This window comes from Sinocyclocheilus anshuiensis, unplaced genomic scaffold (assembly GCF_001515605.1).
Source record: "Sinocyclocheilus anshuiensis isolate Anshui unplaced genomic scaffold, SAMN03320099.WGS_v1.1 scaffold1291, whole genome shotgun sequence".
In the NCBI taxonomy this organism is placed as follows: Eukaryota; Metazoa; Chordata; class Actinopteri; order Cypriniformes; family Cyprinidae; genus Sinocyclocheilus; species Sinocyclocheilus anshuiensis.
The window spans coordinates 677,544-699,741 of NW_015540928.1; the positions used below are offsets into that span (position 1 = coordinate 677,544).

General features: G+C 36.0%; 1 pseudogene; it reads right to left on the reverse strand.

Annotated features, from left to right (window-relative positions):
- Window positions 1-313: 313 nt before the first annotated feature.
- Window positions 314-20,981, reverse strand: LOC107689418 (solute carrier family 12 member 7-like; annotated as a pseudogene).
- Between the last annotated feature and the right edge of the window lie 1,217 nt (window positions 20,982-22,198).

Genomic DNA, 22,198 nt, shown 5'->3' on the forward strand with positions numbered 1-22,198 from the left:
GAAAACATTTTCAGAAAATATTCAGCAGTGCATAAACGATTCAGTCACTATATATTTTATAATTTAGCACTGTAATCATATAGAAGATCTTTATGAACATTGAATTTACCTTTATCATAGACACTGACAATCTTAAAAATATATTACTTTATTGGCATCTATGGTTCCATTAAGAACCTTTAACATCCATGGAACCTTTTTTTTTTTTTTTTTTAATATATATAATTCTTTATACTGGAAAAAGGTTCTTTATGCTCTTTTCATTAAAATGTTCCTCACACTGAGAAAAAAAAAAAATTCCAATAAAGTTTCATGTCATGAAAAAATACTAAATATTAAACATTTTAGGGGAAAAAGCAATATGCATTAAGTACTGACAGATTTCAACCATATGATTTGGCTGATGATATAATCTCAATTTTACTCATACCTGAGCAACAGTGATATCAAAACTTACAAAAATCGTATGAATCGAACTAACATCACACAGTACATAAAGCTCAGCAGGAGAATGTGATGCAGAAGAATGAGATGCAAAACTATACATTTAATACACATAAATTACAAACACTGTCCCTTACAGTCACATGACTCAGAAATACGTCAGCTGATGTCACTCTCTTCAAGTCTTATGGGATAAATCTAAGTCTTTGGCCTGTCTTTATTTAAATAATCAATAAGGACTACATCCAAGGTCTCTGTTTACACCTGGTATCAAAATGTGTTTGTCGATCCGATTATGAGTGGACTGCGCTAAATGAGAAGAATCCTCTTGGACCCTCAAATGTGTAGCGCTGGCCTGCAGCTGGAGTGGGACTGCCTGTCCTCAGTCCATCTGTACAGTATCTGTGCAGCTCTGGACAGTCTCTCCTCACAGAAATGCTCTCCTCAGTGTCTGATTCTGCATGATGCTACGAGTAAATAGTGATGACCTCCCTGCCGCTACCTCGGACCAGCAGCACCCGGTCCAATCCCTCTGTGAGGACCTCCAGAAACTCCATGTCTGACCTCAGAGTAAAGGAGAAGTGTGGAGGACTGCTGTACATGAAGGTGACATTTAAACTGTAACTCACTACGAATTAAGCTCTGAGTCTGAAAGAAAATGACAGACCGTGTTATCTATTCTTTCCATTATGTATCAACTATATAACAGCCCCTTTTTAAGTAGATGAGCAACTGTCTGCATTTCAGCTGATGAAAGGATACAGTTCTCGTCTCCGCCCTTGTTTTTGGGTGGTCCTGGCATGTTCAGCAGCACCAGCTGGGCTCCCTGGGATTTGTTGACTACAACCTCGTTCAGTTTGACTGCAGTGTGCATTCTTCTCACGTTAGTCTGATCCCTGTGAGAAATTCAGTCATTCACATTTAGCATTAAGACTCAGGGGTTTAGCAACATGAGCAATAGTATATAAATTGTACATTATATGAAATAATAACAACTGAAAATGCACAAATGAAAGGATAAAGACCAACCACAATTTTAAATGCTGCAATGATGTTGTCACCATCAGTTACATTTTAATGCTGATCAGTGCAGGTCAGTAGATTCTTAAATTTCAATAATTTTTTTTCTTCTTTATGGTTAATTAAGATCAAAAGAAATCATAAAATATCTTACAAGTATATGCCATTTAACTATTTGTTTATTTTTACATACACTACCATTAAGTAAGATTTTTACAAAATGGTTTTGCAAGAAGTCTCTCATGCTCACCAAGGCTGCATTTATTTGATAAAAAATAAATAAATAAAAAATACAGAAAAGAATGTAATATTGTGAAATATTATTGCAAATTTAAAAATCAGTTTATTATTATTATTTTTATATATTTAAAGTGTAATTTATTCCTGTGATGGAAAAGCTGAATTTTGCAGCAGCCATTACTCCATTACTTGGTGCAGAAGAAACATTTTTTTGTAATTATTATCAATGTTGAAAACAGTTGGGCTGCTTATATATATTTTTTCAGGACTGATGAACAGAAAGTTCAAAAGAACAGCATTTATTTGAAATTGATTTTTTTTTTGTAACAATGTAAATGTTTTTGCTGTTACTTTTGATAAGTTTAATGCATTCATGAAGAAAAGTATTATTTTCTTTAAAAGAAATCTTACTGACTCCAAACATTTGAATAGTAGTGTATGTTTGTAGTTGGTTAGTGTATGTCTGAATTAATTGGTAAAGTACTATAACTTCAGCAGAGATTCATACTTGATTGTTCACTACATCTTGACATCAGTGAACATATTTTGTTGTATTTCCTTGAAAATGGTTTGATATATGACAGGGATCCAGTGCTCAAAGGCTGATATCCATATCTTATTCTTAAAGACAGTGCAGGATTTAAGGTTAATAGGAATTAACGATAACCTCACTAATAGAGATGAGATAAAAAAAACTGTTTAAGACTTCAGAATTTTCTTGAAGACCAGTCTTTGCAAAGGATTACATAAAACAACCATCTATTTAGCTAGAAAACAAATAAGCCTGAATTAGCCATACAGTCCTAAATGAGTGAAACATAAAATTAATGTACAATTCATCCATATGTTAAATGTCATGCATGAGTTAATAAGCAGAAACCGATGTCAACAGCGTCAAAAAACTAAACACAGCAAAAACTTATTCTCTTAATTCATACAATTAATGGCCCAAATCCTGCAGCTTATCACTAAAAATGATACCATCATGCTAGCTGGCTAACTGTAGATATTCTCTCAAGCAAGCACAAAGTTAGTGTTGAAACACATGCAAACAGAAACATCTATGTCACAATGCTTCATGCTGACTCATGCCGTGACTGTGACTCACACTGACTTAAGCAGGCCACACACAGAGACACACACCAATTCATGCCGCATATTTAGTGTGACACACATACAACACATTCTGTTTATTTGTACTACTGTAACACAGACCAGACAGCTAATACAGACTCTTAAGCACACAAACCACTTGCACAAGAGTCAAAGGAACTTACAGATTCTCCCACTCACTAGAAGGACAAAACAAAATGTCTTAGCATTAAAAAAAGCTAACTTTTTTATTATGAAACATGATTAAACAGATTCAGATAGACTGCAAAACTGACTTTATTGATCTACGGTCTTTATTGAACTTACGGTTTTATATTGAAGATGTCCCGCACAGTCATGTTAGCCTCCCGAAGGCGGTTTCTCTCACTAATCAGCTTCTCTTTGGTCCAGGTCATATGGACCCGGTCAGAGGTTGGCGTGGCCTTGTCATTCAGAGTGGCATGGGACTTAGTGTTCCTGTCATGAATCAGCTGAGCCTGAAAGAGCAAGACACACTCTGTTTACAACAACAAACTCCATTAATGTTCATTGAAAATGCCACTGGATAGCAATCTGAAAGGACCTAGACAGAAAAACTTTGTTAAAAGACCCACTGAAAAGATCAGCTTGGGCCATCTAAATTTCCGCGGTGGTCCAGGCTGGTTTATGCTGGTTTGGTGTGCTTGCCGATCAAGGTGGTTGACCAAGGAAACCTTACTGGCTACCATCAGCACATCAGTATTTAAAACCAGTTATACTGATCTTTTCAGCAGGGAATGAATGCTGTAGGAATGTTGCGATACCCACAGAAACAAACTATGGATTAGTAACTAGACTGAAAACTGAGTTAAAGACCAAAAACTCTACAATACATAAAACACAAGTAAACAAAAAAATACACTACCGTTCAAAAGTCTGGCGCCAGTATAATTTTTTTCTTTTGAAGAAATTAATACTTTTATTCAGCAAGGACGCTGAATTAAATTTGATCAGAAGTGACATTTATGTTACAAAATGTTTTTATTCTTTTTTTAACTTATTCATCCAAGAATCCTGAAAAAAATGTTCACTGTTTCAACAACAACAACAAAAAAATAATAATAATTAAGCAGCACAACTGTTCAGCATGGGTAATTATAAGAAATGTTTCTTGAGCATCAAATCAGCATATTAGAATGATTTCTGAAGGATCATGTGACACTGAAGACTGGAGTAATGATGCTGAAAATTCAGCTTTAGCATCACAGGAATAAATTACATTTGAAAGTATATTAAAATAGAAAGCAGTTATTTTAAATTGTAATTATATTTCACAATATTACTGTTTTTACTGTATTTTTGATCAAATAAAATGCAGACCCGATGAGCACATCTTTAACTTAAAAAAAAAAAATCTAACCAACCCCAACCTTTTGAATGGTAGTGTAGTTTGATTAAATAAACAATCTTAAAGCATGGTAGTATAATTAGTGGAGTTGCACGTTTTCACTCAAGTAGTCGAGACACTCTCATGCCCCATAATGACATGCAGACATGCTGTAAACAAATTAAATTATGACATTTTCAGGGCCACAGTCATTTTCATTGCCATGTTATTCTTACTGCTATATAATAAGGAATTTTCAAATTTATGATGTAAAAACCATAAAAGAATCATAGTTGCTAAAGGCAACCATTGATGAAAGCTGTGGCTCTGTCATGTCTGACAGTGTGAAGGGACTACTACTTTTCCACTGGTGCTGGTGCCAGAGCTGGTGCACAATCTGAAACTGAGCTGCACTTTTACACACAAACCACCCTGGTGCGCTATTCCTGGCCTCAAACAAGAGGACCAGTGATGTTGGTGGGTACAACTTCCACAGCTCCCGAGTCAGTGGAAAAACAGGCCATTTCTGACCAAGTACTGCTCTTAGCCGGGCACCGGCTCCACCTCAGGCACCAGCCACAGTGAAATAGAGGTCATTTGGATGGAGTAGTTGGACAGGATTGTTATCTAGTAATAGTAGCCTTGATAGAGAGTGAAAATATGGGATCCGTAAGAGCTACCCCTGAGCTACTTCCTCGTCCAGAATTATAGTTGGCACTTGTGACTTGTTGCTTTGAGTTGGTTTCTCCCGGCAGGGCTTCCTCCTGATGGAATTCCGGGATTCATCTGAGATGCTTTGAATCTGACATTCGCCACAGAGCAAATAATCCAAAATTGTTAAGTAGGAGGAAAAGGCCTCATGTAAAACAGAGCCCTAACTTAATCTAATGCAAGTAGTGTCTTGAAACTGGATGTAAAACGTATGATTCTGTATGAAGTGTATTGACTGAAACCATATTCATTTATTCCACATAAAGTCCTGTAATAACCTGACAATAATGACAAAAGAATAGATTGCTGGAGAAATATTACCTCTCTCTCCCGTTCTGTCTTAGAAAGCTGCATCTGCTTCAGCATCTGAGAGCGTTGCTCCATCACAAGGGTCTTCTCATAGGTGAAAGCCGAGATATCGCCTGCATTCTACAGAGATATTGACATATTGAAAAGTTAAATTCTAGTATCTTGCATTCAAACATTCCTTATATATAACATAACATAACATAACATAACATAACATATAACATAACAACATAATTATTAAAATGTCATTCATTTACTAAAACTTAAGCTTATTACTTAAAGATTTATTATTAAAACATTATAATTGATTTTAGGTTTATGCAGATCAAAATTGTATCTCACCATTTCCACAACTTCCACCTTAGCATCAAGACGCAGGTGGTACAAGAACATCTGTAGGTCTTTCTTCATCTGGATGCTGTTGTCATCCATCTGAGCCACTGTGAAGATCCTCATCTTACACCTTCTCCAAACCTACATGATTTCAGAAAAGCTAGTCTGATAACAAAAAAAAAGGGTGCAGTTTTCTGTATTCTACAGAGATATTGACATACTGAAAAGTTAAATTCTAGTATCTTGCATTCAAACATTCCTTATATATAACATAACATAACATAACATATAACATAACAACATAATTATTAAAATGTCATTCATTTACTAAAACTTAAGCTTATTACTTAAAGATTTATTATTAAAACATTATAATTGATTTTAGGTTTATGCAGATCAAAATTGTATCTCACCATTTCCACAACTTCCACCTTAGCATCAAGACGCAGGTGGTACAAGAACATCTGTAGGTCTTTCTTCATCTGGATGCTGTTGTCATCCATCTGAGCCACTGTGAAGATCCTCATCTTACACCTTCTCCAAACCTACATGATTTCAGAAAAGCTAGTCTGATAACAAAAAAAAAGGGTGCAGTTTTCTGTATCAGACATTCTGTTGCCTTCTACCTTATGCTGGCGGAGCAGGAAAGGAAGAAGCATGAGTAGACCACCATCATGCACAATCCACCAGACATCAATGGTACCCTCAGCTAACCGGTCCTGGTTTGTGGGAAATGTATCGATGTTTTTTGCCACTAATAGGGCCTGGTGGACAGCTGTTGTCTCTCTGACGGTTTCTTTGGGACAAAACATTTTAGATTTTACTATTTTGTCAAAGTGATTGATATTTACTACACCATTTTCACATCTTGTCAAAAAAAATATTTCACAAACTGATCTAAAATTTTTTAGATTTTGGGTACTTTGAGACCTAAAGCCTACAAAAGATCGCTCAAAATAAAGCTCAACTACAGTCTTAACCGTTATAATCTTCATTAATAATCCCTGACCTCATTGCCTTAAACTGATTATCTGACTTTATGGTAGGTTAGTATCAGAAAATGACACATGCGCACCAATGAAGTTCTTCCAGGAGAGGGAGCTCTCGGCTTGTTTCCAGTTGGCGGGCCAGGCCATCAGCACTGCATTGTGTTTCATGCCACCCAAGCCTGCAGACTGGATCAGGTGAGAGAAACCATCCCGCTGGTTAGAGGACACCACCACATGACAGAAACCTTTTGTTTTCTCCATTGCCATGGCCGCTTTGATATTCTGTGAAAAAATATAAAAATTAAAAATAAATAAAATAAAAAACAGGGTAATGTTAATAAGTTAATATTATGTTGAATAATTTTCTGGAGCTGACATATGCAGAGCTGAGAACATACACTGTTAGAAAAGTAGCATATGTCAACATTTAATCACTACAAGGTAGATTAAAAATTATAGTATGGTGAGGAATCTAAAAAGGAATTTGTTTCGTGACTGTCATAGAACGTCACCATAAGCTATAAACTTATTACAAAGACGTTCACTCTTGAGCAATCTGCAGTTAAGTGTCTTTTTCAAGGGCACAATGGTCTTGGCTTGCTTCTAGCAAGGTTTGAGCCAGCCAAATTCCCGTAACCAGCCCTGAGTATCCACACAAATGTCCAATTAATGCCAAAAACTGTGTTAAATGTCTGTGAATTTTATATGAACCAGGTACTATAAATCCTAAATTGTCTAATTTGACAACATAAAATATTGCCAGAATTTTTATACAGCCCTGAAACACAAGGTGATTTTTTGTTTGTTTTAATTTTTTTTTACATTAACTACATAATATTCTGCATGGTTCTCTGATGTTGACAATAATAATAATAATAATAATAATTATTATTATTATTATTATTAGTAGTAGTAGTAGTAGTAGTATGTTTGAACTATAACAATGAAGACAGATATATATATTACTGTTGTAAACTACAGTTGTACTGTAAAATAAAAACAAACGAATATCTGATTTTAATAATGCACTGTGAGCTTCAGTCATGAACCCGTTTGGGAATAACCTCAAAAAATGCTATCGAGTTGTCAAAGCCAAAACCAAACTGGCTTTGCTATCAAAGCCAAAGAGGTTTGGCTTTAACTGTATGCCGTCACCTTTTCAGAGAGCTTAGCTTCTGCTTCACGAGCCATGTAGGTGCCCTCCAGCACTGAGCAGACGATGGTCAGGCCTTTCCCAGCCTTCAGCTGTGAGTTAAAGGAGAGCAGACGTGGATGTTTTACCCCCAAGTCGGAGTCCAACTTTAGGAGCACCAGCAGCTGAGGTCTGGAAGATGAGTTACATTTTAAATATTTGCCTTAGATTCTGTCAAGTATGAAGAAGCTTATACAGCACTGAAGTTGTACTGCTATTCTTCTGGACTCTCACCTCCAGTTCTTGGTGTGGGGTGGCGCCTCCTCCAGTTTTATTAGAGCATATTGAGCTGCGTTAAGGGATAATCCGCGAATCCCGTCTCCCCATTCCTTCTCTGCCCTGAGGGGTGTTGGGGAAATAAAATGGGGAGTTAATATAGAACATTTTACTTTAAAACACAGTGAATGTGATGGACACTTTCTTACCCTCTGTATTCAATGTACTTGTAGATGCATCCAGAAATCAGTATGACAACCAAAGCATAGTACCACGATGAGACAAACATGAGGGAGAGACTCAGGCTCATCCCAAGAAAAGAGAGGGACCTGAAGACATTTAAACAAATCCAGTGCTGCATTTAATGGTAGTTCATACAATCAAACATTAACTCAGACTGGTCCATTCTACATCAATTTACATGCGGATGGAACAAATAAGCATTACACTACACTTGTTTGGTTAATGAAAAACCAATGGCCAATTTGTTGGGCATGTGGGACAACAGAACATGCACTTCCCACAAAGCTGTTGCTTGTTCACGAGAAGCTGGCCCCCTGACAGAGCCTGGTTTCTTCCAAGTTTTTTTTTTTTCTTCTCCATTTCTGTCACCCATGGAGTTAGAGTTCCTTGCCACTGTCACTTCTGAGTTGTTTAGTTGGGGACACTTAAAATTCAGCAATATTATTGAATGTACTGACACTGTTGGATAAGAACTGAACTGAGCTGGATGATAACATCACTGTTTTCTACAGGACTGCTTTACAGCTGAATTGAACTACACTGAACAAAATTATAAACGCAACACTTTTGTTTTTGCTCCCATTTGTCATGAGGGACCCCCCAATACAAATAAAACTGCACATTTTAGAGTGGCCTTTTATTATGGCCAGCCTAAGGCACACCTGTGCAATAATCATGCGGTCTAATCAGCATCTTGATATGCCACACCTGTGAGGTGGATGGATTATCTTGGCAAAGGAGAAGTGCTCACTAACACAGATTTAGACAGATTTGTGAACAATATTTGAGAGAAATAGGCCTTTTGTGTACATAGAAAAAGTCTTAGATCTTTGAGTTCAGCTCATGACAAATGGGGGCAAAAACAAAAGTGTTGCGTTTATCATTTTGTTCAGTGTACATTCATAATTGATGATCTTTACACAGTTACTGAATGGAACTGAATCAACACTGAACTGACCTCAGCTGAACAAAGACACTATTGTGGTTGTTTTTTAGAGCTGCTTTACTGTAGAATTGATCTCTGTTTGCAATTAAATCAATATTTTCCCATTTATCCTTGTAAAGCTGCTTTGAAACAATCTGTATTGTATAAAGCACTTGGCTATATAAATAAAGGTGACTTGACTTGTTCTAATAATCATGAAGTGTGACTTACCAGTGGTAGAACTTGAATCTTGGCCTCTAATTTGGGGTGCGTAGAAGTGTTTGGACAGCACAGGCCAAGTTTACAAAGAGGTAACACATCAAGAAAAACCTGCAAAGTAGAAATTGGAAGCAGGGTTATTATAGTTAACTGAAATTAAAACCATAAAAAAACATTTTTGTTAATTGAAATAAAATATAAAAATAAACTTATTTCAGCTAGTAGCCAAGGAAAAATGTACAGTAACAAAATCTAAGACAAAAAAGACAAAAAAAAAGAAAGAATAAAAACTATATAGACCTGTTAAAAAACCCTATTAAAAATGACAAACAACAAAATTACTAAATCAAAAATTATAATAAAACAGATAATAATTTAAATTCAAACTATTAACTAAAACCTAAAACTATAATAATATCTCAATGATACTGAACACAAAAATTCACAAACGGAGTAGCAGAACTGCATGTGATGACCACATTTACAATGCAGGCACAATTATAGTACAAAATGTCATTGATACACATTTTTATAATATTCATGAAAACATACATTTTAACGTCATCATAAGTCATATGTCAATGTGTCATTTAAATTTCAAGCTTTTACTCCCAAAATCAGTACAAAGTAGAAGAAGAAAAAAAAAAAAGATTCCATCTGAGTCTAGTTTTGTCACAAAGAAAAGATGTGAAAGCAAATGGAACACACTCACATTGAGAGAATTGGAGCAACATTATCCAGGGAACCAATGAGGATCCCAATCTCACAGATCGCTGCAGTTAGGAGTAAGGCCCAGGTTGGCTCACCGTTAGATCTACTGTGACCAAACACCTACCAGTAAGAAGTACGTCATGTTAGGCTTCATAGTCAAGACAAAAGTGCTTTCTTTCTATACATTTTCTGTGAGCGAGAACAATTCAAACACACTTGTGCCTCAAGACATGTAAATGTAACTTTACTTAATATAAGATCACAAAGGGAAGTCTTGAGTCTAGTTTTGTCACAAAGAAAAGATGTGAAAGCAAATGGAACACACTCACATTGAGAGAATGGGAGCAACATTATCCAGGGAACCAATGAGGATCCCAATCTCACAGATCGCTGCAGTTAGGAGTAAGGCCCAGGTTGGCTCACCGTTAGATCTACTGTGACCAAACACCTACCAGTAAGAAGTACGTCATGTTAGGCTTCATAGTCAAGACAAAAGTGCTTTCTTTCTATACATTTTCTGTGAGCGAGAACAATTCAAACACACTTGTGCCTCAAGACATGTAAATGTAACTTTACTTAATATAAGATCACAAAGGGAAGCCAGGGCATGTTGTTACCTGTAAGAATGGCATGATGCCATCTCGAGCTATAGCCTGTAGGATCCTGGGAGCACCGGTGAGGCTCTGTAGCCCCGCCCCACAACAGGAGAAAAATGAGCCAATCACAATTACCCATGAAGATGGCCAAGCTAGTGTGGCAACAACTAGAGTTCCTTTAACTGACTCTCCATACCTATTACGAAAGCGAGCATGTTAAACCACGTTAAAACAGGAAGAATATATTACATGTGAAAACTGCGACTGCAGATTTGATCTGAATTGATTTAGCAAGCATTTTTGTAAACCATAGCTGTTACCAAATAGCACTTACTTGTCTCGCAGCACCACACCATCAATACATGCTCCAAATAACACCACACAGGAAATGTCTGTTTAGCATCATTAAGGTATTCATCTGACTTGCTTAATATTCTTTCCTTAGCGGCTTCATTTTTTTTTTTTTGCAGAAAAAGATACAGATGAAAGAGGTGGTTGCAATAGCCATAATGGTACCAGTGGGAATGGACCTCTGAGGATCTCTAAGATCTCCAGACCTGTTCGACCCAGCCATGATTCCTGTGAAAATCAGAGATTTCATAATAAGTTTCATAATACTTTTAAAACACTTTTCCCACAGCAAGTAGTTTAACTAAACTTATTGATATTGTTATTAGTTTTTTTAGTTATTTGACGTATTAGGCAGCAGGATAGTGTTGACAGAGTCTATAATGTTACACATTTTTTCCTCTCTGCGTACAGTAAATATTGCCAGTGATGCCCGATTCACTAAAGAATCCCTCTTTTGACTTTGCTCCTTCTAAATAATCAGCTAAGTGGGTTAGAAAATGGTCTTGACATAGTTTGCGATTCCATCTGAATCATTCGCACAGATCACTCACACATTGAATCAATTGAAGAGGTTTCCTTCTCTGTAAAATGTGATACCAAAAGAACAAAAACAGCGCTTACTGAAGTGGATATTTACCCACAATCCACTGAAACCTAACCTGCAGATGAATCCTATCATTTGTAAGCGAAGAAAAATAAAAAGTTTGGTTTTTAGTAATTTGAAGCCAAAAAAACAACAAAACTGAAAATACGAAGCACAAGTAACATTGTGAAGGGCATACACTGCTCACATTTGCTGCTTTTGGCCTTCATAAACATAACTGTTTTTACATAAACACATGGAAGAGACACACTGTAACCCTAAATTAAATGGTCTATTTCAGACGCTGTCACACCCACAACCTTATCATCTGCATAGAGAAACTGCCACTCAATACACACACATAATGATGGACTTAAAGAGGATTGTAGAATTTCACTAGAACTTGGTCTTCATTACATCTATTTTCTGTTTCTGTTCTGTGTTTTACTTATTTTATTTACTACTTTCAGTATCCCACATTCATTTTAATTACATTGAAATCCACCATTACTACAAAAAATTCATGTTTCTACCGAAGAAAGAAAGTCATACAGGTTTGAAATACCTGTAACTGAAGGGAAGTAAATTCCAACCAGGAGGGTGAAGAAGGTAGTGATGTCATTGAGGACATAATATGAAATATCACTGGTGTTATCCGAAGTTTGTTCTGAACTCTTTCCCTCCTTCTCCACTATTGTCTTGTCGTGTCCATAGTGTGCCCACATGTTATCTATAGGAGAAACATTAACACTTAGTAAAACACTGAGCTGCCTAAACTGAAGTCTTAGTGAAAATGCATCAAAACAATGTTATCATCATGTAATCTGGTGGTGTACAACTAATTAAGTTAAATGAGATTTGTATAGCTTGGTGTGTAATTTTATTTGAGTATTTACCTGATATGACCCTGCTGAGCAAGCCAGGAACAGCTTGAATCACTGTTAAATTGTTTTGGGTGAAGTATTCATTGCATGTTGCATTTCCTAAATCACCTTCACAAAAAAGTGCCCATAGTTTGGTGGGAGTGGTTACGTTGTTGATGACCTCTGTCTTTAGACACTTGTCAAACTTAGAATTTTGCAAAGTGCGGTTGCCTAGCAGACAGACTCTGTTGAAATACAAAAGAGACCATAACTGTAATTGTGTTCAAACAATATGCTCCATCGCATTAGATATATCTTAAACATTTAAACATTGTAAATTAAGCTGTAGCATATTTTAATCAAATCCTAAGACATAGGCATTTATAGACCCTATTTAGATCAATAAATAATTAAATAAAGTGTCCAGCTGTCAGCAGTTTTGTTGTAACATCACGCCAGGTAGCCCAGCACACACTGACCAAAGTTCCGCTCCTCGTGTATATCAATATCAAACATGGACGTAGTGGAGAATGATTGTAGAAGTTTAGAATCAGATATAATTTGAGAAATTTCTCAAATTCTACAAGGAGAACCATAAAAGCCTGTCCAGCCAGACATCACTGACGTCATGAGAATGACAAGGTACCGCGTTCTTTTTACAATCTTCAGCTGCAATGCGTTTCCGATGTGAGAGAGCGCCCACAAACAGTGAGAACTGTTCTGGGGTTCTATGGTCGCAAGTTCCATCGTTACCAACAGAGTTCAATGGAACTTGTGACCAAAGTTGGCTAATGACACTTTTGGGGAAAAGCACCCCTGCTGATTGGCTGTTTTGTGATTTTGCTTCACTCTCCATTCTCGCGTTCAGTGTACTTTTTTTTTAATTCAGTGTAAATGGACAATTTGTTTAGAATTTTGTTACGTCGCTTCCTGTTAGTAGAAAGATTTTGCCCTCCACTGTGCTGCTTTTTAATTGTTTTTCATCATTCTGAATTCATATGTAGTCATTTGGGTTTATTGTTCACAATATAATTCTTTTGTTTGTCCGACTTGAATGTGAGACATAATAATTTGTACAATTGAACGCAGCATAATGTTTTATGCTGTGTGGAGTTTAAATGTCCATGTAAAAAAAATCTAAAATTTTTACCATAGAAAAATCACACCACTACTCACTGAGAATCGGGAGGCTTGATGGCGGATTGGATGACTCCTGCATAGATGGCCATAATTGACAGCATTACACAGGACAGGAAGACCAAGGCCAGCTTGTTGACATATTTCACTCCAACAAATACTACCAGAGCCATGATAGCTAAACAGCATGTCCCATAAATGCGCATGTTATTTTGCATTCCATTTGGCTCTCCAGTCTCTGCTTTAAACACAGCTGCATTGGGCATTATGTATGTCTGTAACAGGGTATGAAAGGAGAGAAAGGGTTGTTATCATACTGAGGATGCATTAGTTAATGTGATTTTTGAGGTTATGTCTAGAAAGTTAATTATAGAATCTGCTGACTCGTGTTAGTTCAGTGCTGACACAAGTTCTTCTGTAGTGCTGAATGAGTAGTGTATTTGTTTGCAAGAAACTGTTAATGTTGGCCTGTAAGTTTTGACTCACCAAAAAAATTTCCATGGTTCCAAGTATGTACATAGAACCTGCAAATGTGGTGCCCAGGTAGAAACACAAACCCACTGCTCCTCCAAACTCTGGGCCTAATGCTCTGGAGATCATGTAGTATGAACCACCAGCTAAAGTGGGAAGAGAAGAGAATCAAGTGACTTAAAGCAAATATGGATTCAATAATAATAAAAATAATATATAAAAGAGTGACATAGCAGATTGAAATCATACCAGGTACTACACCATTAGTCGCAATGGCACTCATTGAAATTGCAGTCAGCATGGTCTAGAGATAAGAGAAAAGAGATGTAAAACAGATTTATTTATTTTTATTATTACAATACTAAATATTTTGTTAAATATGAGTGGAAAATATATTATCAAAAAAGGCTATAAGAATACCTCATATGGCCATCCCAAAGACAAACCTGCCTGTATATATGCTTGCTGCCGGGTTATCTTGAATTTTTTATTTAGTTTTTATTTCTATTGGCAATTTGTTTTTTTGTGTGTTTTTTGTATCAATTTACTTTTGTTTTGTTTTGTTAGAGTTCACCTTTAGTTCTAAATGTTGCAGAGCTTTCCAGTTTTACTTTTACTTTTAATATTTTAGGGCTGCCAAAGTTAATGTTCAAACTGGTATCTTTTAAAAATGTATAACATCTGTGTGGGTGAATGTGGTTTGAGGCAAATTGACAAATAAATAACCATTTGTTGTTGTTGTTGTTGTTGTTTTTACAACTGGTGATTCCCCAGAGGTTTGCCATATTGAATGATCCACGGTCAATTTGTCTCGTTCATTGTGATTGACAACAAACTGTCAGCTTCCTTCTACTCACAGCTACTTTTCTCTGTGTATAGATTTGTCTTGACCATTCTGACAGCTATAAAATATAAATAATTATTAATAATTCATCAATAAATTGTATTTTTATCATAGAAATTAGTTTATTGCAGTCAGTGCTGTGTGTACATTAATGAGGAAAAAAAATGAACTTAAATGATTTTAGCAAATGGCTGCAATATAACAAAGAGTGAAAAATTGAAGGGGGTCTGAATACTTTCCGTACCCACTGTATATAAAAAAACTGTACTTTGAGTAGGCTAGTAAAATTCTTCCACACCTGACTTGGTAAAACATTTCAAAATGGTCTAAATTTGTGCACAGAGGCATTGTCATGCTGAAACTGTTTGCACAAAGTCTGAAGCACATAGCTATCTATAGTCACTGTATGCTATAGAATCACTGGAATCCGATAATTATCCGAGCCAAATCTGATAATTATAAGGAAGTGTTGACATACTTTTGGCCATGTCAAATTTTTCATTTCTTTGTGTGACAAAACTGACAAAAAGGCATTTTTGGATTGAACTGATTGGATAACATTTTGTGTGTGTGTGTGTGTGTGTGTGTGTGTCTTTTCACACCTGGATACACAAATAAACTAGGTTAGTGAGTCAAAAAAGGTGCTTTTGTATTGAAAATGGGGAAAAAACTCACGCAAGAACAGCACATGAAGACGATAGCAAGGGCCTCCATGATTCCCGCGGAACCCACTATCCATGTGAGCCGCAGGAAAAGAATCACACCCAGAATGTTCTGCATGCAGGGCAGGAACACACCTATAAATGTGCCCATCTGAGGGCCCTTCAAACAGATTGACACATAAAACGAAAACATTTAAGTTATGTAGGACAAATACCAGCAAAATGTCTGCAGAAGCTGTGAATTCAATTTGTGTTTTAATCATCTTCAATCGTGTTTTAAGTCTTTTAATCATCTCAGTGCCAGTCATATTGGAGACTCACATTTATGGTGACCCTTTGAATCCCATCCTCACTCTCCGCCTTCTCGTGCTCGATGACCCCCTGGGTTATGTTGGTGTAGTTGGCTAGTTTGTTGAGGAGGGATGATACCATCGGTGTGCTGTCCATCTCATCCTGTGAGTAAAGAGGAGCTAAATAATTTAATATACAGCATTGCATCGTAATTTAGAGACACGATATAAATAAGGTGAAGTATTTTATTTGAACATAAAGTTCTCAACAGTGATAGCTGATGCACAAAGAAGAAAGGGTTTGTTTTAAGCAGTTTGTTACCTCATAGAGAGCCATATTCTTGCCGTAAATGCTGTCATCATGATCTGTACTGATTAATGAGCTGGTTTCTCTGGGAGTCTCGTCACCTGGCGAATGAGAGAAAACACAAATATGGTTTAAATCAGAGACAGGTTGATTTTTAGTTTAAAGGCTGGAATACGCCACACCACTTTTAAAATCTGAATGGTTTTTAAACACTCGTCATATTACACTTGCCAACTTTGTAAATGGTTACAGAGAAAAACTGGACATTATACACTAAATGATTGAGTGTACCAGAATTGTAAGTCTCGCCAAACACAACAGAACAGAAACAACAGAAACATACGCCTCGTTGTTAGAAGACGCAGAACAAATGAAAACAAAGCATTCTAAAATCTGCTCAAAACATCAGACATGTTTGATATCCTGTGACATTCTCTAACTTTCAGCAACTAAAGCTGACTTCTCTAAATTGCAAATCAGGTCAAAAATCTTTGAAAAAAAGCAAAATGCATGTAGCGTATTTAGTCTTAATTAGAGCTTTAACCATTTTTTTCCTCCCTCAGTGTTGTTAGCTTTGGACCAGACATAAGGTGTACAAGCACAATAAATAAATAAATACAAATAATAAAAGTTAAAATGTTAACTCTATTTGACCAGACATGTTTATTCTTGTCTTGGGAAAACATTACAACTCACATTTTCCACATAACTCTCTTCATCTGTTATTTTAGTCAAGAAATGTAACTGAACCCTTTCATTTACTAGACGCTGTTGAAACAAATGAAGGGTCATGTTGCCATCTTTGAAATAACCCAAAAAGTGTTGATACAGTACTGAAATCCAGTATACTGTTTAATATACCATGATTGTTTGCAGTCACTAAACCAATATATGCAGCAAACAAGCATATATTTTTCTAAAGATATTTGAGAAGGTAAAATGCAAACAGATCATCCAGATCATTTTTTGTCTGTCCAGAAGTCACTCAACTTGTGTTCCCCTCAAACTATGACTCTTGATGTGGTTAACAGCTCTTTTAATATGTTTTAATCTTAAACCCTCACAACAGCAGATCTGTGAGCTGTCTACCTCACAACTCTGCCTAAAGGCAAGAAACATATGGCAATGGTAAAAAAGAAAGTGAAACATTACAAATGTATATGTAAAGGTAAAACAAGCGTTTTTTCCAGTATGTGAAATTTCAAATGCTCAGCATTCATTACAAGTTGATGTAGAATCGTAAGCTTACTCTTGCCATTGTAATGATTTTTTTGATGATCCAAATCAATGAGATTCAAACTCACCTAATGTCTCTACATTCAAACCTTCTTCACACTCCATGCTGAGACAGAAACAAAGGTGTGAACGTCTCTGATGGTCTGAGTGGTAATAACCTTTTTACCTTTCTCTTGTTTGGTTAAAAGAGGAGACACTGTGCCTCAGTAAATTGCTGTACAGTCTCCTCTGATGCAAATCCGTCTGTTGGACCACAGGACTGCAACTGACTTCTATTTCATTCCAGTTCAATAGTCTTCATTTAGTTCTCTCAACCTGTTGCAAGCAATGCTAGACCAACTTCTTAGTTTTGTCAAGAAGGATGGTGATCTGTGTGAAGGGGATCAGCCTCTCTCTTTTCCAAGTCTCCTACATCTCTCTTCTTCTCTCAGTTTTTATTCCAGTATACGCTTTATGAAGGTGATATCAGCCACTTCCTTCCCTCTAGTTTGTCTTGTCCTCTATGAGGTTCAAAAACAACATCAGACTGGCTCTGTCCTGTATTTCTTTATCCCTCTGTACTGGATTGTTGACTGGCGGCATTGAACGCAAGTCTTGAATGACTTGTCATCAACTCGAGGAGGGGAGGGGGGATTACAGTAAAGGCTTTTTCAAAACCAGTTAGTCAGCCAAAAGAGAATATGTGCAGAAAGAAAAACTGAAATCCAGTTCCAGCATGCTAGACCTCATTTGTGTAATTGCAGAAACATTTCAAAGTGAAACAAGAGGAGTGTGTCCAGTGTGAAATTACTGAAGTGGGTACAATATGATTATGATAAACATTTAAAGATTTATATTTAAATAAATATTAGATATGGAAATTAAATCAATTGATATTTAGTAGTTTATAAGCAGTGACAATCAAACTACTGAACGAATTCAAGACTGAACACAGTGCTGCACTGATGTACAGGTATTGCTGCTGTTTAACGGACAGAGAAAGTCGGTTTTAAGGTTGTAGTAAATTGGGAAATATGTATTTCCCAGGCCTGTGCTGCCATTGGATCTAATTTCATGTCTCTTTCCACAGTGAGAACAGAACAATAACAGAGTAGGTTCATAAAAAAACTTTCAAGGCTTCCGAAACATCCTTTTCCTGATAATTCCTTCTGTGTGGCTTGTACGTTTTGTTTATCATCCTGTGCACAGCTAATTTTGTATACAAATGATGAAATCCCAAAGGGACTAGTTTGAGAAGTTTTGGAAAAGCTCATAGTTGGCATGCATTTACTGTATAAAGAAAGACATGATTTTAAACGTATAATAGACGCAGCCAAATATAACTACTACTAATAACTGTTTTCTTTGTATACATTTTAAAATGCCATTTATTCCTGTGATGGCAAAGCTGAATTTTCAGTAGCCATTACTGGAGTGCCACATGATCCTTCAGAAATCATTCTAATATACAGATTTGAATATTTATATTTTTATAAATATCTTTTAAATGCATCCTTGCTAAATAAAATTATTAGTTTATTTGAAGAAAAAAAAAAGGAAATCTTTAAGAAAATATTTTAACACTGCAAAGCCTGAGATATTAAATAATAGTCAGAAAATCTTTTTTTTTTTTTTTTGAGTATCATATTATATATGTGGTAGGAATATGGTGCGCCTACTCAAGGAGGGAAAAAACATACATTTTATTCAGGGGCCAAAACTAAGCAAAAATATGCAATTTAGTGCAGATGTTATTTATGTGCCCAAAGAGAAGATGACATTCTGACAACTTGTCACTTGCCCAATAATGTCTTAGTAAGATGATATTTCAATGCTTAGTTTTATGATCAATACTCTGTAGCTTTCATTTTAGCAATACAATGATGATTGAGAGATGTACAAATAAATGTTCCTCAAAAGCCGTATGTATCATATTTGATATTCACATTTTAACATAATTTTTCTGAAAAAAATTATGTATGGATAATGAAGTTGTTTCAGTCCAGTAAATCATTAAATAATAAAAACAATAATTTTTTTTTCTTGTTTACTTTATGAAAATCATAATATTTTTATAAAGATTTCACAATAAAATCTTACTGAAAATTACCTGAATGAGGACATTTTTACAGTTGAAGGCCTTTTACTTGTTAACAAAGTTTGAACTATCAGTCAGATGGCAGAATGCATGTACAGCAGGTTTTTCAGCAAAGTTCTGACCTTGTTAATTCATAGGAAATTCATGTACTGTATCAAATATGATATAGTAGGCTTTATAGGGTTAATGAGGGTTAGACGATCAACTGATGCAGCATATAGCCTACAAAATCAGCCACGGAAAAGTGTTTTACACAAGCAGTATTTCATCTTAAAAGGGAAACAGCACAATTAAACATATTTTTTCATGGAAAGATTTAAATAGGCCAGTTTAAAGGAAGAGGACAAATTCCATAATGATGAGCCACAAGCTCTGCTACACACCCCAGTACGCACATTAACACACATAAAAGAAAAAATCTGGATTATGCAATTCTTATGTGAATGGATAACTAAAAACTTTAAGATAATTATGTATTTTCCAATAGCGTCAGATAAAGTCAGAAAATGAAGGAACATTGATCAACAAATTCCACATTTCATGTAAATAATGATACAACAACACAGTAACAAGTTACACAAGAGCCCTAATGCGACTTAAAATGCCTGATGAATGAACTGACTTCTATTTAGTTCTTATTCAGATTCTGTCATTTACTCACCCTCATGTTGTTCCAAATCTGTGTGAATTTCTTTCTTCTGCTAAACACAGAAGAAGATATTTTAAAGAATGTTGTTAACCAAACAGTTGAGGGTATCCATTGACTTCCATAGTATGGAGGAAAAAAAAAACTACAGAAATCAAAGGCTACTAGAAACTGTTTGCTACCAACATTCTTCAAAATATATTTTTCTGTGTTCAGAAAAAGAAAGAAATTCATACACTTGAGTAAATGATGACAGAATTTTCATTTTTGGGTGACCTGTCCCTTTAAATTTCAATGGAACCCACAAAAGAAAGTTAAGAAGAACAAGAATAGCAGGAGATGTAGTGGAACTTGACTTTAAGGTCTCTTTTTTATATACAAAAAAGTGGAGCAACAGATTTAGTAATTAATCTAAAGAGAAACAGTGAAAGACAAAGAAAAAGAGAAATAGGAAAATGGAGGGAAAAAAGACACTAGGAAACTGCCACTTGTTTACATTCCATGAGGAGATGATTTCACAAACACATGCCAGTAAACATGGCACACATTTGCTTTTGAGGATACACGCACTGTAAACACAGACACTTTTAATAAAACCCAAGCCTTTCACAACAAGTCTTTAAAAGTTCTCCTCTTCTGTTTGCACGTCTAGGCAGGATTCCCTGACTCTCACCTAAGTAGGGTCCTGCTGCCGTGTGTGGCTCCTCCTTGTCCTCTTCTTTCATTATCTCTCCATCATAGTCTGCATTTGAAATTGGAGTGTCCTCCACCGGCACCACTGTGAAGTTAGTGGGCATTTTCCCCTCATACCATGTGCTCAGTGTTATATTCCTTGAGTCTTTTTTTCTCCGTCTCACCACAAGTCTCCTGGGCTCGCCAGAGTTCGAAGTTCTCTGACTTCTTCACAACTGTTGTTCAGACGCGGCAGCCCATGTGATCCCTTTCAACCAAATAAGGAGCTGTATACAACTCCTCCCTCTGGGCAATGGGCTGTTCTGTCCTGCCACAGAGCTCTGAGCTGGTGCTTCCTGTTTTGTGTTAACTGCCCTGCTCGTTGTACCTGTGAAGGCTGGGAGAGAGGTGATTGTTTGCCGTGTCAGAGTCATCTGAGACTGCCCAAAGTGATGGGAACAAAAGGCTAAACACAATGTGGCATTCCTCAACCCCAGCCCAATTCCCTGCCACACCCCCTCCTGACGTTCCTAGCCTCAAAGGAAACGTGTGCTACAATCACTCCATTCAGGAACCATTAGGACTGGAGAGGAATTAAAGCTGAAAATGGTAACACTTTAGAATAATGGTCCGTTGCTAACAAGTAACTATGCAGGAAGTAATAGGTAGTACTACATTAACACTTAACTTAATACTATTAACTAATAGAGGAGCAAGATTAACTAAGCAGTAAGTAGTAGCAAATTTAGGACAAAGGTAGTTCCTTATTAGATATTTGATAATTATTAAATAAAAATATCCTCATTGAGAACTACTTGTGAACTATGACCAATTAATAAAGAATAACCAATTAATTACTAATCACAACAGTAACGTCTTAAAAGTGAACAATTGGGTTCTTTGTGGTAATTTGAGGTAACTAATTTATGAATTTGATATCCCCCAAATAAGTCGGCTACATTTTAAAATTGTGACTACTACTCTTACCAAAGGATGGATGTTCAAACTTAAACATAGAATAATAATAAAAATGAAAATTCACTTTTTCAATAATTAAGAAGTGATGCTGACAAGCCCACTCCAAAATACCTACTGGTAAAATATCACTAGTGCTTCACACAAATGTATGAATGTACAGTATGCCAGATATAAAATATGTTAAATAACTTATTAATTTACTTGTGAGTAATTATTGAGGAGTTAACATGTTTTTCACTTTAAAATAATGGTCCAGATCACTAGTAGATCCTGCAGGCCGACAAGGTAACGCTTGAGTAATTAGTAAGAGGCTACTGTATTTTTCACTTTCAAGCTAAAGTGCTACTAAGGAACTACTAGTGATCTGGACCATTATTTTAAAATGAAAAACACATCAACTCCTCAGTAATTACTCACAAGTAAATTAATAAGTTATTTAACATATTTTATATCTGACACATACATTTGTGTGAGG